Consider the following 17518-nt stretch of genomic DNA (forward strand, 5'->3'; position numbering starts at 1 on the left):
GCATCTGTTGTAAGGAGGACACCATACAGGACCTGGGGACCTTTGCCTCTGCGTTCCTCCCCCATCACCCACCCTTGGGCAGCAACACAAAGACACAGCGAATGTGCTGTAGGCCAGCGAGCTCTTTTCTTCCTATACTAAATTTGCTCTACATCTATGGTTGAAAAAGTGAGAAAAAAGATTAATAAAGTACATGTTTAAGCTTGAAAGAATAATTAACAGGACGGTATATGTTTTAGCTGCAAAGCTGTCTTCATCTTTAGCATAAAGCAGAGCCTTCCTTCTAATCCTTCTGAGGATGAAAGATTGGCTGGAATGAAATTGGTTTTTTTTTTTTCCTGCGCATCTCAAAGGCTTTTTAAAAAATGTTATCATTCTTAAAAATTACTATTTTCCAAATTTCAAGTAAGCTTTTAATCAGCCTCGTTGTGGGATCTGTCTTGTTTTTGGATTTGCCTATCATTTGATTAGCCGTTTGCCTGTGCGCTGATGAAAGAGGGCTTGGATCTGGGGGCCCGCGCTGGGCCAGCGCTGTCACTCAGCCACTGCCAGGGCTGCAGTGGCAGCTGCTAACAGCCCACCGCATGGAGACACAGACTGAGTGATTGGTGTACATAATAAACTAACATCTGTAAAGTGCATCTCCGCATGGGTGTCAGGGAAGCCGGAGACAAAGCCGAATGGCATCATTAGGGCCAGATTTAAGACTCCAATTTGTGCTGCATTTGCATAACAATGCACGGGGAAGCCACCTTTCTCTGTTGCCTTTCAGGAGTCTCTGTTTCACCTTCCCCAGACATTCCCCAGGGGCAGAAGGCAGGAGATGCCTGCCGAAGGGGCTCAGCTAGTCAGCACGTCCTTCTTAAAAGGCAGGCTTCCCTGCCAGGTAAAGAGTCTCCAGTCACTTGAGTCCTGGGAGCTGCTTTGGACTGACCTCTGGTCTTCCTCGCGCCTTCCCGTTAAAACCTGGTCATGAGCAGGGCAAGATCAAGTAAAGCTGTGGAGCTGGGTAGGGTGGTGGATGGCTTGGAATTGATCCCAGCTGCTCTTCAGGCTGGGCAGGGGGATTGCAAGACGAAAGGCTACCTGGGTGACTTAGTAGTGAGCTTAAGGTTGGCCTGAGAAACTTAGTGAGATTCTGCCTCATCATAGATAGAAAATAAAAGACACAGAGGACCAGGGCTGGGAGCGGGGCATAGTAGTATTTACCTAGGCTTAGGCCCTGTATCAACTCTCCTATGGCAAAAAAAGAAAGACACACACATATACACAGAGAGAGAGGGGGGGAGGGAGGGAGGGGAGGAAGGGAGAGAGAGAGAGAGAGAGAGAGAGAGAGAGAGAGAGAGAGAGAGAAGCTTTGGTGTCAATAGCTAGAACCCACCTACGGCTTGGGCTCCCTTTATTAATTTCCTGGGGCTCCGAGCTCCCTGGATCACCTCATGAGCCCCAGTCTTATCGCCTCCACAGAGAGAGGCCCATGGTAAGAGCTGTTAGTGAGAGACCGAGTGACAGAGGAGCCAACTGTCTTCTAAGGCTCAGGATCTCATTCCCACCTCTTTCCTTTCCAATCCATTCAAGAACTCAGCCGTGTCACACAGTACATGCTGAGCGACTCTTCTGGGGCCCAAGCCCTGGTGCCGAGGAGTTTCTGTTGGATGAAGCCTTTGTGTGCTTGCCACGCAGTTATCTATCCCGTCCTCAGCCCTGGCCAAGGACGCTAGTCTTAGACTCTGTGCCAGGGAGCACCAGGTACGTTTGCCACGTCATCATGCTTCTTTTGGCTTCAGCCCTCCCAAGGCTCATTCATCCTTAACTGGTTAAAAGGCAAAGGTATAAAGGACTAAGAGTTTTGGGGAAAAAAATAATGGCTTATAGTAATGTTTAATTACAGAGCTGGGATATTTTGCTTTCAAAGACCCTAAGTGCCTGCTGAACAGTCAGCTTAGCTGAGATCCAGGTTCGGGGGGCAGATGGGGGGTCAGTGATAGAGGTAGACATCCCCACATCTGCCTCTGAACTCCACATGCAGGATCCATTTATGGCCTCCGGATGCAGCATCATTTTATGGCCTCCACACGCAACATTAGCCTATGGCCTCCACATGTGACATCAGCCCACGGCTGCTCTATGCAACGTCAGCCTCTGGTTTCCACAGGCAACATCAGCTTATGGCTTTCATCTGCAACCTCAGTCTATGACCTCCACATGCAGCATCAGACCATGGCTTCCACATGCAACAGCTCTGGCCATTCCTGTCCTGTGAAACAGAGGGAACGGCTTTGGCACCCTAAGTCTGCCAATAGCTACCTGTGTGACCTGGACTGGGGAAACAGGCTCAATAGCCACAGTCAGAAAATATCCATGTAATTATATACCAGGAGCCTAGGCTCCATTTAACAATGCACATTACTACTGACCTCGGTCAGGGGCTGCAAGAAATACATTTCTAAGGGTGGGGAAAGTCTTCAGAAGAGTGAAACGGAAGATCTTGCCCTAGTATATGTGAAGATAGATGTTGTAATAGGAGCAGCGGGGCTGCGTCCCCAGCACCCCGGCCGCCTGGCTAGCTTATGCCCTGAAATAACAACACACAAATTGGATTTATTTAAACACTGCTTGGCCCATTATATCTATCCTCTTCTCGGCTAACTCTTGCACCTGGACTAGCCCATTTCTTATAATCTGTGTAGCATCAGTCTTACTGGGAAAGATTCTAGCCTACGTCCATCCTGGGTCGGAGCTTCATCACGTGTGCCTCAGAAAGCAGAGCTCTCGCGTCCGGGAGAGGGGAGCATGGCGTCTCTCTGAACTCACTTCCTCTTCCTCCCAGCATTCTGTTCTGTTTACTCCTCCCACCTATGTTTTAACCTATCAGGGCCAAGCAGTTTCTTTATTGCTTAACCAATGAAATCAACAGATTGATATGACACTCCCACATCAGAGAGAGAACAGAGTTGTAGAAGGGGTGGCAGGGGACACATTTCCCTCACCTTGGACCCCTCCCCAGTCTTTCAGCTGGTGAACACCAAAGAAAGCAGAGAGCCTAATACTAAGATGGATTCTGTCTAGGTTTTGAACAGAGCAGAGCAAACCAGCAAGCCACTGTAAGATGCTGCGCCCGTCTCTTCTTACTGTTTATAAACTTGAGGGCCAACAGGTGCTTAGAAGAGCCATCTGACAGTGATGGCCAGTGACATTTCCCATGTGGCCATGCTCTGCACAAAGCGTCCACAGATGCCAGTCAAAAAGCAATGACCCGGTGGACTTTCACTCTCGACCGAAAGACATTGACAGGGCGCCAGGGTACGGAGAGGCAGCCTGCATGCTGAAACTGGCACACAAAGGCTAGGGTGTCCAGGTAGAGTCTAGATAAGAAAAGAGGGCCTGACACCTGGGGTAATGATAATGCTCTCGTTTGAATTGGATTTTAGAAGAAAGAAGTTTGAAAGAAAACCTCAAGGCTTTGCTTAATGTAAAATTGACTGATAATGTGAAGATCCTTTCTTATACAATGCAAGTCTTAAATAACATAGTTGGATTTCCATAAAACCAAGGGCCATCTATTCCTTTAAAAAAATAATGAAATGTGTCAGGAGAGAGAAGCCGTCAGAATCAGGCTGCTGCTTTGACGTTTCTTCTGTCAGTGAAGCAGAGAGGAGCACAGTGTCCCCACTTGCCTGATGAAAAAGGATATTCTGAGTCCTTAGGATGCTATGCCCGCTAGGCCAGCCACTGTTAAGTCCTTGCAATTGCCTGTTCATGAAAGGAGAAGGCAGTTAAGGCTCTAAAACCTGAAGTAATTATGTTATGAAGATACAGTTAATAAAAGGAACCCAACTTTGGTTTTTGGTGTTAATAATAAAGTCCTAAGTCACGTGTTATATGTTTAATGTTACAAATAGGTCCACACATATTAATGAATTCTACAACAGTAAACCTATATGATGGGCAGGGATGGCCCCATAGTGCATAGAAGGAAAGGGAGACTAATAATAATGATGATAATAATAATAATAATAATAATAATAATAATAATAATAATTCACAGGCCAGTTGTAACGGTGCTCACCTTTAAGTCTAGGGACAGAGCCAAGTTGGACCTCTGAGAGTTTGAGGCCAGGCTAGTCTACATAGTTAGTGAGTTCCAGGACAGCTAGGACTGCATAGTAAAACCCTCAAAATCAAGAACAACAAAATATAGTCCAGGTCTGGAGACAGGACTCAGCAGTTAAGAGCATGTGCTATTCTTGCAGAAGACTGGAGTTCAATTCCCAGGATCCAGGTTGGGAAGCTTGCAGCTGTCTGTAACTCGAGCTCCAGGGTATCTGATGGCCTCTTTTGGCCTCTGGATACTCACCCACACTCAAGTGTGCATACCTCCCCCATATATATATATATAGTTAAAAATAAAACTTACCCAAATTTAGAAGGCTAACAATAAGAATCAAAGCAGGTCTGTTTGGGTTTGAATTTCTTCTTGTTCTTTTCTTATATTTTTGCTTATTTGTAGAATATTTGCCCTCTAGTCTTGATGCACACATATTGGGATGGAGTGGATCCCCATGTAGCCACTTAGGACTCACACCCCAGCTGTGATCTCTTTGCCCTGGGTAATTGAGGGGAAGCTGTTATCCCTGCTTTATAGATCATGGTTAGAGAGAGAATAGCATGGCCGATAGGGAGCCCTGTGCTAATGCCTGTAGGTTCTTTCTGTATCCCAGCAGATCAGGGGAGAAAAGGGAGTGCGCTAAGGCTGATAGGTATGTAGAAAGTGGTATGGCATGTGAAGAGCCAAGGGTCTTCTCATAAAACATACACAATTCACTAACGACTTCAGGTGGAAGACAAGTATCTACAAGTTCGGAAGGAGAAAGCAGCATCTCTGATAGAATGTGGAACCCAGGAGTCAAGGCTAAGGCTGGAGTCGGCAACTGTAACAAAGAGCAAGGCAGCTTAGAAACACAGAACTTAAAACATTTCAGCCTAGGGACCAAGATCAGTGTGCTAGCTTCCTGTGGCAGCTCTGGCAGCCGTGAGCCGTACGTAGCTTGAGGCAACAAAAATTGTTGTTTTCTGCGTAGTTCTGAAGAGCAACACAAAATGAGTGACGCTGGACAGAAATCAAGTTTTGGACGGAGTCATACTCTTGCTTGTAAGTGTGGGAGAGAATCTCATCCTTCCCACTGCCACTCCCAGCTGCCAGCATTCTTGGGCTTCTGGTTACATCAGCCTAATCTCTACATCTTCCTCCTCCTGCCTTCTGTCTATGTCAAACGCATTTGTAGCCCTTCTGTAGTGACATCCTAACTGTTTTTTAGGGTATACCTGGCTAAGCTCATATATTTCTCCCTCCAGAGTCTTTAAGGTGATTGTGTCTGCAAAGATCCCTCTTCCTCTTAAGGCAACATTTACAGGTTCCACATTGTGGAGACAGGACAGGGTTCTTGTTCTGCTGGTTGTAGTCAGATCTGGGACCAGGATCTGTATTCTTAGGTAGCAGAGGCATCCCCTCTTTGCTTTTTAGCTCTTTCTATTTGACTATTATCCAACCCTGAAAGTGTCACTGTTCCCTCTCTAAAAACATTGTCCTCGCCCCTGCTGAGCATACATGAAAGGATAGACCAGAACAAAAGAGCTTATTTAATATCAGCTGTCATATAGACATATTGCTATGGACTTCCTGAGTTGAAGTAGGGTGGGGTGAGACATTGGGAGAGCAAGGGAAGGATAAGGTGAAGGCTGGGAACCAAGTGCTCAGACCGAAAAGATGACAATGAAGGGAAGGGGCTGAAAGGGGTGGGTGGCAGAAAGGGGTGGGTGGCAGAAAGTGGGTATCAAAAGAAAGAAAAAGGAAAGCTTTAGCAAAAAGAGAAAACAATAAGAGAAAAATGTCAAGTTGGAGAGAGGGTAGAAAAGGGGAACAAAGGAACCGTGGAAAGGGAGGGAAAATGAGAACAGAAAGGATGGAGTGAATGATTGGCAGGAGACAGAGATAGGAAGAGAACAAGGCAGGGTGGAGGGGACTAGGAAAGGAGAGAGCCGAGGGAGAAAAGAATGGGGCAGAGGAGAGAGAAAGGCAGCCAGCTTGAGCCCCGGGTGGGGGAGGCAATCACACAGGCTTTTGGTAAGGTGACAAACGTCTATATGTTAATATGCTGAAATAAATACAGCGGCTGCAACTTACAAATCACATTCATCGGCTGTTACAGTCTGGTAATTGTCCATACACGCATTTTTTTTTTCTGGTTCCAGACCCTGGCTTATCAGAGGACAACATGCTTTTGAAATGCCACATTATTTTGTAAGTACATTTCACGTCCAAAAGTCCCACTAAGTGTGAAATACTGAAGACTTATTGCTTGCGCTTCCGTTCTTTGTTGCTCCCGGGCTCCAGCACAAGGATGTTAAAATGGCCATTTCCATCATCAGCCTCCTGGCTTCCTGCTCATCCTCTCCAGATCAGTCATTCATCTCCCTCCCCGTCTCTCCTTTCCCTCCCTTCTTCACCCTTTTGTTCATTTAAGTGAGTTTCTTCCTCCCGTCGGCTCCTCCTTTTTTCCCTTCCTTCCTTCCTTCCTTCCTTCCTTCCTTCCTTCCTTCCTCCCTCCCTCCCTCCCTCCTTCCCTTCCTTCCTTTCTTTCTTTCCTCAATAGTTTTTCTTCCCTCCTTTTGTGTTGTTTGTTTGTTTCTCTCCTCCTCTCCTCCGACCTTAAGTGTCTTTTGTAGGGCAACATAAAGCCATAAACCTCAGCATACTGACTTGGGACCGTATATTTGTTTATTGTGAAGTCTGCTATGAGCTTTATAGAATTATAGCAGTGCTCCTGAAAGTAATTCCTCCTCCTCCCTGTGCTCATCACCAAACATGTGTTCAAGGCATCACCACGTATCTGCAGAGGGGTGGAGGAGCTGTACAGTCACTGCTGGTCAAGAAACTTGCTGTCCTGTAGTTAGATCTTAGCTGCGGTTTCCCCCACCTTCTCTTAGCTGTGATCACAGACAAATCCCACAAATATTCAAATGTATAGGGAATTTACCTGTGTAGCTAATTTAAACACCAAGCTCTGGAACTTTGGAGGCAGTAGATCTTGGCGTGGTCTGACAATATACGGGTCCTGTAAGTTTTTGGGCTATGCTTCAGAACCACTATCCTCCCTTTCATTGGTTGATCTTCAGTGTCTTCACCAAAATGTATGGCTCCAGAGACATCCCTCTCCCCCTTCTCCTGCAAATTAGGCGAAATAAAGTACCTAAGAAACATAGCACAGGACCCTGGTCCATGTATGATAGGTGATACATAAACGCTAGCTCATAAAGAAAGTTCTCCTAAAGAAGGCTGGTCTGTGACAGCACCTTGGGGATTAAAAATGCATCTGGATATATTCACAGCAGCACACAAATGCTCCCATTTTTAAAGAAGAGGTTCAATGGCTTTTTAGCAAGGGAGTATCTGTACTTAATAATAAATCTCTCTCAGTGGGATAGTTCCCTGCAGTAACAGAAGATAAATGACGGAAGCTGGCACTGTACCTGCAATTCTGGAAATCTAAAATTGATAACCCATACACACACTTGTTAATAAGATCGCGTACAAAGTCCGTTACTCAGGTCCAAGAAGAGAGAGTGGTTATTGTTACCCAATCCCTTCTTGCAGCCTCTCCCTGCCGAAAGGGATCAGCATTCCCCACATCACAGCTGGCTCGAAGCCAGGCAAGGTGCTAGGTAATTCATGCCTGTCCACTTCCCTATCAAGTGCCCTAGAAAATCCTATTCTCATTTGTCAGAGAGAGGTTAAACAATTTGCCCTGTGACATCTAGTTGGTCACGGTAGTACTGGGACTGGACCTTTGTTATTTGTGATCCAGTGCTCCAATACAGATGAACATCTGGCTGTCTAGAACTCCAGGAGCCCATCTGATGTTTCTTAGGACTTTAGTTTCCTTTTTTTTAGGGCAATGGGACTCTTTGAAATCTCTAAGCTTAGCCTGGCAGAATGACCTGCATATGATTGACACTCGCTAAAAAAAAAGTGAATAGAGGATAAATTATTTATACCCAAAAAACAATGTATATAGGATTCTCTCTATCAGGCATTCAAGAAGTGTTCGTGAAATATCTAGGAGCTGCACAATAGCCTGCTGAGAATTCTGGGCTCTGATCTAAGTCCTTTCTTTTTGCTGAAGCACGCATGGGCAGCCCATATGTGGCAGTTCTGTTCAACTTGTCCATATTGGGTTTCCTATTCTAAGTTGGTGAGGACTGACCAGGTCTCTTCCTCAGGAGTGCACCAGCTCTCATTACAGATGGCAGTGAGCCACCATGTGGTTGCTGGGAATTGAACTCAGGACCTTTGGAAGAGCAGGCAGTGATCTTAATCGCTGAGCCGTCTCTCCAGCCCTACCACAAGATAATTCTGTAAAATAGGTGAAGAAGACAGTTTCCTTCCTAGTTATAAACTATTATGACCATCCCCCATACCCAGTTTGTATGTTTAAACATTGCCACCAGTGTGACTGTATTTAGAGGTGGTGTCTTCAGGAGGTGACTGGGGTTAAATGAGGTCATGGGCTGAACCCTGACCCTTCCTTCAGAACTCAGTTCTATTTCTTTGGCACCTTTCTCTGGGGCTTGTGTCCTCAAATACCACTTTCTGCCACTTAGACCACCCATTCTCTGATATGTTGTTATGGGAATCCAGAGAGCCAGTCTCCTCAACACATTTTATACCTGTGGAACATGGAAAATTTAGACTGAATTTTTTTCTGAAAAGATTTGGAAATGCCAGAGTTCTGCCAAGTGTAAATGAGTCTGGTTGACGAGGGCGGGGACATTCTAAACATTCAATTCATTCCCTGGAAATCCACGAACAGGTGAACATTTAAAGAAACACTGCGGTCCAAACAAACCCCTATGGAAAACCCAATTGAACCCTCTTCGACTCTGTTTGCACCAACAGCTGTTTTAGCCTTCCTGGATGGGCACTGATTGACAGCTGAGCCTTCTGTTTGGTTATATTAATGGATGAGAGGAATGGACTGCGATTAGGGCAGATTCACAAGGCTGAGACAGGCGTGTCACCAACCAGGGTAGAGGACAGTTCAAATGCAGATCTGTCGTTTCACGATCACAGAGCTCTCGGCTTCTGTTGTGAAGAATGCAATCCAGAGCTCGTCTTGCAGAGTCAGAACAGGTCTGGGTCGAGTGGCAGAGTGTTGGGAATGATATCTTTGGCTACTTATTGGTCACTTAGGATATTACAGGCACTTCTGCATGTGAATTGGAGGAATTAACTCCTTTGAGATTCCTATATACCCAGTCAGAGAAGGCGGTACTCGCAGTCTTCTGGATGTAAACTTTGTACATAGACAGAAATGTCAGCAGCCACAGTTGAGCCCAGCCTATCCCGTCTCTAGGTCCTATGTTGTCTTACACCTCCATATACTCATAGTTGTCACCTCTTACATCCTCATATGTGACTTCCCCTTAGAGTCACTGTCCCTGGTGGCATCTGCATTTTCAGAAGTGCAGGAGAGAGACATCTGAAAACACACACGAACTGATTGGTTCATGGAGGCTTTTCCGTCTCCTCTGACCTTCATCCTTTACCTCTGGCCTCTACCTTTACCTCATAAAGTAGGTGAGGATGATCCTGAACTTCCCATCCTCCTGCCTCTACCCACCCAGAATGAAGGGCTGAAAGGCACGTGATACCACACCCAGTTTATGTGCTGCTGACAATCACACCTAGAGCTTGGGGTAAGCCAGGCAGGTACTCTACCAGCCGAACTCCACCTCTAGCCTGAGACAGGGGTTTCCCACAGCATCACTCTGTTTCTCTTATGGTGCAACTCACATTGAGTACAGCGAATTGTTCCTTTGTCAGGTTCTGGGGGAAATTCCCCCTAGTCAGCAGCTTGGCACCTGGTACCCAAAATGCACTTGTAGTCATTGCATTGATTGACACCTCTTGGAAGCACTGGTGTATCTGAAGGGTTATAAATCTGGAGCTGGTTAGCGCTTCAGAGACAGATGCTTGCAGTTGTAGGAAAAAAGCTCCTTCTTCACCGCAGCCCCCAGGCTGGCTCTCCCCACCTCCTCCCTGCAGCTTTGACCGTGGCTGCTAAGGTGAGCTGCATCGCTCTGTGACTGGCTGGTCCACTTCATGATTGTGCTCATCACCCCCAGCTCTCTATAACCAAAAGTCTGCTGGGAAGCAAAGTTCCAAGGAAGGAAAAAAAAATGCAGGAAAAGGGAAGGGTCATAAAACACAGGTGAGTCTGGGAGACTTCCAGGAGTTATTTGTCCTGATGTGTATGGTAAGATGGTGGAAGAGGAAGGAAGGGGGCCGCAGCGGTGTCTGCAGAGTGGAGAGCGGAAGCCGATGTTCTCACGTTTACACCTTTTCCTCCCTTGGGTGTCAGCGCTGTCGCCACTGACACACTGGGCTGACAGGCAGCTTGACATCTATGCAAACAGCTTAGGCAAAGCAGGGAGGATCAATGCAGACACTCAGAGCAGAAGATGCAATTCTGAGAAGCCTGGTTCATTTTCCCCACATCCGGGCATCTTGGGAAACAGGGCCGCCAATTCCCTTCACGATAGTTAAGGGACACCCCTTCTTAATGGACCTGAGTGTGACTTGTCATTTGTCAAATATCCCCTATCCTACAGGCCTTTGAAAAATATATAATCCATTTAATCCTTACCAGGACACTGGATGGGAGACGTGATTACTGTCATTTTTCAAATGAGAGAACTAGCAAAGAAATCCCATGACCCTGCCAGGGTAGCATCCGAAGATCTGTCCTGGCTGCAGGCTTAGGCTGGTCTGTGGAGTTTCTGTCCGTCTCTCTTTTTTTGAGAAACTTGAGGTTCTCGACTGCAGTTTGAGGCCCTGCTGGCCTCGTTTTCTCAATTTTTGAGCTTTCAAACTTTTCAAGGTGATGTTATCACTTCTCAGCCTGTCTCAGAGTGTCTCCATCTTGATGCCTTCAAGTAATAAGGTTTGTTTGAACAATCCATTAACATTGAGAAAATTACTTTCTCATTATGAAATATTTGTCACTTTAATACTAATTACTCCAACTGTATTTATTGAGGATTAATGACTGAGCAATATTTTATTAATAACCAACTGGCATTTATTATTGCATAAATAATAAATAGTGTCTCATTAAATATTAAATGGATTTTTTATTTGGGCACCTTCATTGAAAGTATTGCTAATTTTTTTGCATTTATTAAAAAATCTCATTAAAATGGTTGGCTAGTCTCGTCTTGGTGTCCCACCCCTATTTCCCCCTAAAGAGTCCCTGACAATTCCTGTCCAATAGGGAGACTTTGGGAGTATTCATCAGCCTGTCAGGAGAAGGCAGCTGTGGATTCAGGTTGCCATGAGAACCTTAACTTGGTGCTCTGCTCCCCGCTCTGTTTTATTTACGTCTGTAGTCCTCACTTGTGTCAGAGAGTCGCTACCTTTAGGAATGGGAGGGCCATGTAAGTAGCTCATCTGAGACCATGGATGCAGGGGAGCAGGGCAAGACTGCTCTTACCTTCTGTTTGCAGTGAGGGAATGAAGCCCACAACAAGGGGTCACCAGCAAGGCAGGAGCAAGACGAGGCTGCTGACCTGTGAATATCAGTACTTCGTCCCAGTGGCACTGCACCCATTCTTGACCTGCGTCACAGGTCCTCCCCATCTGTCTGACCCATTGTGGCCACCAGGAGGGCAGCTATCGCAAAGCTTTATCACGAAAGTTACAGCCCTATGTTTCCTAGCACTCAGCCCCTCCCCACAAGCTTTCCATTATTCTTAGAGTTGTTGCCATACCCGAGATTCTCCAGGTGTGTGTTTACCTGTTCTCATAAAGCGAGTCTGTGTTACCTGTGCCCCCTTCCTCTATGCCCTTGCCCCTGGTGTTGTTCGATACTCTCCCTTTAGGCTCTCTTCGGCCAGCCAAATGCTGTCCATTCTGGGAAGACTTGATTGCTTGCCTTACCCCAAAGCTTCTGGGAAAGGCCAGGGAGCTGGGAAGGAATGAAACTTGATCCCCCACCCTTTGGATGATTCCCACGTGTCTGGACTCCATAAAACCTTCCCTTGTGCTCTAGGTCTCACTGTCTCCCACATCCCAGCAGCTTCAGTTTGTTCTCTCCAGTCTTCCTCGACAGGCTCCACCCATAATCAGAAGGAAAGCCTGGGGATGGGGACAAATGCCATCCTCTTCTTCTGTCCTCTGCTTCACTTCAAGGTCTCTGGCCTCAGATTCCTCCTTTATTCAATTAAGGGTGCCTGTGTGTTAACTGAGGACCTCCACGGGGTGTTCCTCCATTGGTTCTGGGAACACAGAATCCTACAGCTCACCACTTCCTCTGGGGACACTCTGCTCTGTGTCTACTGCAGTCCCTTGACATGGGCCTTTTTGTCTACTCTCACTAGGCGGAGGCCCTGCATTCTCAGATATGCTGCCGTAGCGCTCAGCCTGGAATACATTCTACTCTTTAAACTTGCGTGTACTTCTCCATATCGTGGCCATTTTCCAGAGCCTTCTTTATTGAATAATTACTTTTATTTATGTGCATGTGTATGGGGGTATAAATACCTGAGAACAAGTGCCAGCAGAAGCCAGGAAGGGGCATCGGGTGACCTGGAACTGGAACTACAGCCGGCCTGACATGACCTGGAGACTGGGAATCGAACTCGAGTCCTCTGCAAGAGTAGAGAACACTCTTGGCTGCTGAGGTATCTCTCCAGATTATCTAATCTTATTATCTTGCCTTTATTACCTAACTTCTGCGTCTCCAGCTTTTGATAGGCACCTTGTAGACCTTCCAAGAGACACTTGACAAATCCACTTGGATGAATGAGTCTATGCTTCTTCCCACTGGGAATGGAATTTTGAAAACGAGTGTAACCAGGCTTTCTTTGATCTATGGAATGGACTAAGTCTGAGAATAATGGTCTGGTCCGATTTCCAGTTTCAGACTGTGCAGTGAGCTCAAGAACATGACATTTGCATCTATTTTACTGAGCCTCTTGCACCCCCTCTGCCCCTGTGCCATCCTGTAAGAATAGAAGTCCTCATTCTGCTAAAACTGTGTCATTTCTTTAGCGTTTTGAGGGTTAGAAATTAGGACAATACTATCAGCCAAAGGCAACAGGCACCAGTGTACTGACTGGGTATCTTATCAGACATTCAGGGATGCAGCAAGAAATGTCACGGGGAACTTCCGACAAAAATATTTAATTAATAGCAACAGCTACAGAAATGAATAACAGCATCCAGGCAATTACGGTGTTCAATAAACCAGCTCTCCCAGGATGGGCAGCGGCAGATTACCAACTGATGGACTGCATTTAAATATGTTATCTGCTCACTGGAAAGACCCAGTGGGTCCCTCCCTTCCATGACATGGCCAGGAGTTGTGTTATTGTTATAGCCTTTTAAAAATGAAATCATAAATTACATTATCTGTCAGAATGATCAGGGATTTCTAGTTCACTCTAAAATAATACCCAACAATAATTTGACCCTGGTGTGTGTTTGTATGTGTGGGTGTGGCTATGTATATATACATATATAGGTATGTATGTATGTATATATATATATATATACACACACACACACACGTATATATGCATATGCACACACATACACAAAATACACACTGGGAACCACCGGAAGGAATTTCTATAAAGCACTAGAGCCTGTGTTTCAGTGTCCCAGGGCTCCAGAGCTCATGTCAATGGGATATGGGAGAAGTTTGAGCCTTTAAATTTCTAGTGCTGGCTCTATGACCTTGGATAACTTCCTTTACTTCCTGGAAACTACAGCTTTTCTGTTGTCATTATCAAGTGTGCTGAGATTTTCCTAGCGGTGTTGTGGTTTAATGAAGGTGACGGGCTACTTGAAGTTCCTGGTGAACTGTTGCACTGTGCTACCTGGTGATACTTTTCTCCTTACTAAGGGTGCTGGGGTTAGGGAGGGGGAGCTTGATTTTTTTTCTCACCTCTGAGGAGCTCATCATATGGGCAGGGAGCCAGATGGATATAGTCAGAATCAAGCCAGTCTAGCAGAGATAGCACAGTCTGAAGACAGGGCAAGACACCTCCACACGGTTCTCAGCAGAGTTGCAAACTTCCAAGGGACGTGCAGGGTTGCGCTATTGTAAAGTTAACACGATGCCCAGGCCTTGCTCTACAGAGGAAAGAATTGAGCAGAATCACATATCCTATCTAGATTTCACTTCCTAGAACACTTCCTCCTAGGATGCCCTACAAATTAAAGGAATTTGTAACTGGTACAAATCCTAGGACACAGCTGTAGTCAGGAGATTGTGGGTCCTGCCTTTGATCTGATTCAAGTCAGACTGTCAAAACCTTGGACACAAGTGAAGGTTTCTCAAGGGTGACATGCAGGCTGGAATGTTCAGGAATGGCCTGCTCTGAGCACTTCCTTTTGGGCCCATAGCACCTGGTTAGCTCTAAGTTGCCTTCTAGTCACTTAGAAAGATCTGATGGAGAAAACAATAATGTGCCAAGCAAAATGCCAGCTACTAGAAAGGCAATGGTGTGGAAGCAGTGATCTACCAAATACAATAGATATGAAAAAGACAACACAACCCAGTATGGGCCACGAAGTGAAAGTAAAGCCTGCTGGAGAGTGTGCAGAGCCTTGATGTGGGCCAGTCACCTCCCATCTAGAACAAGACTCACTGGTGAGCCCTGGGGAGTTCTTGTAGTCCTGAATTAAATGGGACTTTGGGATAAGAGACCCAGTTGTCTATAAAAGAGGGAGCAGGGCTCTCATACAGACACAAATTTCCAAGTTACCTAGGTGGTGACAAGTCAAATTCTAAACAAAGCGCTGTAAGAGTACCTGAAAGCGTATATTCCAACAGTAGGAAGTAGCATCTATCAGATGAGAAGTTGGCAATGGTATAAGAAGCAGAAAAACAACATTAGACAGAAATAGGACCTGTGAGCACAGCAGACAGGACCTCTCAGTACCCATCCATACACATGCATGACCTACTCGATTCTCAGAGCCTAGAAAAGTCCATTGGGTATAAGATGCTCAAGTTGCTCTAAAAGCATTTGGCAGTGAACCTGGTAGATTTGGCTCTGCTGTGGCATCAGTCCTTCCTGTTCATTTGGTTTAGTAGGAGACAGTGGAGCCATTTTAACCATCAGTTCCTTTATGGGAATAGACTTTCTAGTTATCACCTAAGAGGTAGCGAGAGATCCATGAAGTGGCCTCAGAGAGAGGGCTTTGTATTCATAGAAACTTATATAAGTCTCCATTCTTGAACATCTCTTGGCTCTTCAGATTTGGACTTCCTACCCATTTGCATACATCCACCTCACAGGAATCCTATGTTAATTTGTTCAAGTGTATTTCAGAGTTCCCATCCACAAGGAGCATCAGCTGGATTGCCCCACTAAAATGCGCATATGGACTTTTCCATATCCCTCATTTCTTCAGCCCACTCCATCTGAGCTAAAATGTACCACTGACTGGAACTAGTTATTCTTTCCATCCCCTTTGCTTCCACATTCATTCCTACCACCTTGACCTCCCCTGGGTCTGCTACAGCAAGTCCCTTAGAAAGAGTGTCCTGACTACTGGTGACCAGAAAACCTGAATACGCCCTAGGTATCTGCCGATATGCCTTATACCCTAATGTGTGCCCAGTGTGAAGAACAGGTCTTTGTACTGACATCTGTGGTAGTCCTTGTGGATTTTATTGCTGGAGCCTAGATGCTCTGGGACTGTCTGACTTCTCCCTGGGTCTGGTGATACAGGACTCCAAGACTACGGTCATCCCCCTCCGTTTTTACGTCGTCTGCTATCTTCTCTGCTGCTGTGCCAACATCACCAGTCTAGACCTCTACAGAAAGGCAACGGGTCTTGTGGGCAGAACATGCATATCATACACAGAAAGACCCCTACCTGGTCCTTCCTCACGCTTCAAAGCTGGGTGCCGTTTGGTGTGTTGACTAACCCCTTGGAACTCAATTCTCATTTATTAAGGATTCTCATGGAACCTTCTTCACAGGCCTCTTCTAAGGAGAATATGAGGTATGTGTGTTAAGAATTTCAGAGTTGAACTGAGAATGAACCTAATAGATTAAGGGTGCTGTTTGGGCCAAACTTAAGTAAAGTTATGTTTTGCTGGTGAGAAACATAGGATTTGAAATGTGACCCGTGAGTTAGGAATTCCATTTCTGTCGCTTACCAGCTGTGTAATTGTCATCAAATAATTGATCTTCTCTAAGTCTACCATGCTGGCCTGTTGTAAAGATAAATGAGATGACGCATGCGTCTAGAAAGAGCTTGATAAGTGTAGTTATGTTATCATCACTATTATTCTGAGCAAGTCAAATCCCATTTTACTATGATTCGTAGCCATCAGCCCCAGGTGGTAGGTGAGACGTTTCCTTCCTCCATCTGAACATTTCACTATACCTAGCCCTGGTCTTGATTTCCTGCCTTCTGAATCTCTTCCTGATGGCTTCCCAGAGTGCCTTTCAGCCGATCTTGGATGAATTATGACCGTCATGGTTGCCAAGTGACACATGTAGGTCCTGCCACATTATGGAGAAATGGGACGTCATTTGTCTCAGCTCCACCAATACTTTGGATTTTGAGGGGGAAGGAGGCTGGGGAGGAGGGATAAAGGATAATGCAGTCTCCAAAATTAATGAGGTAATGGGTGAACATATTTCCATCTAAATGAGCTGGGGTCATGTTCCCGGGGAGGAACAGCAAAAGAAGAATAGCCAATTGAAGAAGCTCAAAGTGGAAACCAAGCCAACCGGCTGAATAAATCAATGTCCAGTTTTGTCCTATTTGTGGCAATTACCTCTCCGAGCCTCCAGTCCCCAGCGTCCCACAATTGGGCTGCGGATGCTCATTTAACAGCTCCAAGTTTGACATCTTAATGTTTTCCTTCCCACAATAAAATGAGTATCTGTTTCAAAACACATACTTGTCATTAGTGTTTTCCACAAAACCTTTTTTGTTCCAAGGAATAAAGAGAATTTCAGAGATGAGCGCATCCTTGCGGTGCCAGAGGACAGCATCCTGTGATTCATGGCAGCTGGCTAGAAGGCAAAGCCTCCTTCCGTTCCACCTACGAGACCAAGGCAGCGGCTCTGCAGTTGCTCTAGTCCAAAGAAAAGCCAGTACAACAATTTCAGTTCATTTGGTCTCTATGCCACTTGTGTTTTGTGTTACTTAGGATGAGCTTCCTATTGGTTGTAAGGATAAGTCATGATTGGGTATAACTACTATATCTTTGCCTCTTCCAGAACATTCTCACTTGACTGGCTCAGTTCTATTCACTGAACTACCTACCCCCACACTCCTGATGTCTGCTCTGGGAGGTATCAGCACTCATGCCTAGAGAAACGGGAACTGAAATGGCAATTGACTCATGCAAGGTCTGAGGACCTTGTGTGCCCATCTCCAATGTCAGGGGAGGCTTGGGGACTTCAGAAGAACTCTGAGAATATA

General features: G+C 45.8%; 1 protein-coding gene across 4 annotated transcripts in view; it reads left to right on the plus strand.

Annotated features, from left to right (window-relative positions):
* Dab1 (DAB adaptor protein 1) overlaps positions 1–17518 on the plus strand; it is a 1119830-nt gene that overhangs the window by 206684 nt on the left and 895628 nt on the right. The window contains exon 1 of one of the 4 annotated variants that reach the window (XM_075945174.1): positions 6247–6301. The exons of the other annotated variants lie outside the window; for them this stretch is intronic. The gene's annotated coding sequence lies outside the window, so the exon portion shown is untranslated. Of the gene's footprint in view, positions 1–6246; positions 6302–17518 lie in introns of those variants that run through there. 4 annotated transcript variants of the gene reach the window in all.

Source organism: Microtus pennsylvanicus, chromosome 13 (genome assembly GCF_037038515.1).
Source record: "Microtus pennsylvanicus isolate mMicPen1 chromosome 13, mMicPen1.hap1, whole genome shotgun sequence".
Classification (NCBI taxonomy): Eukaryota; Metazoa; Chordata; class Mammalia; order Rodentia; family Cricetidae; genus Microtus; species Microtus pennsylvanicus.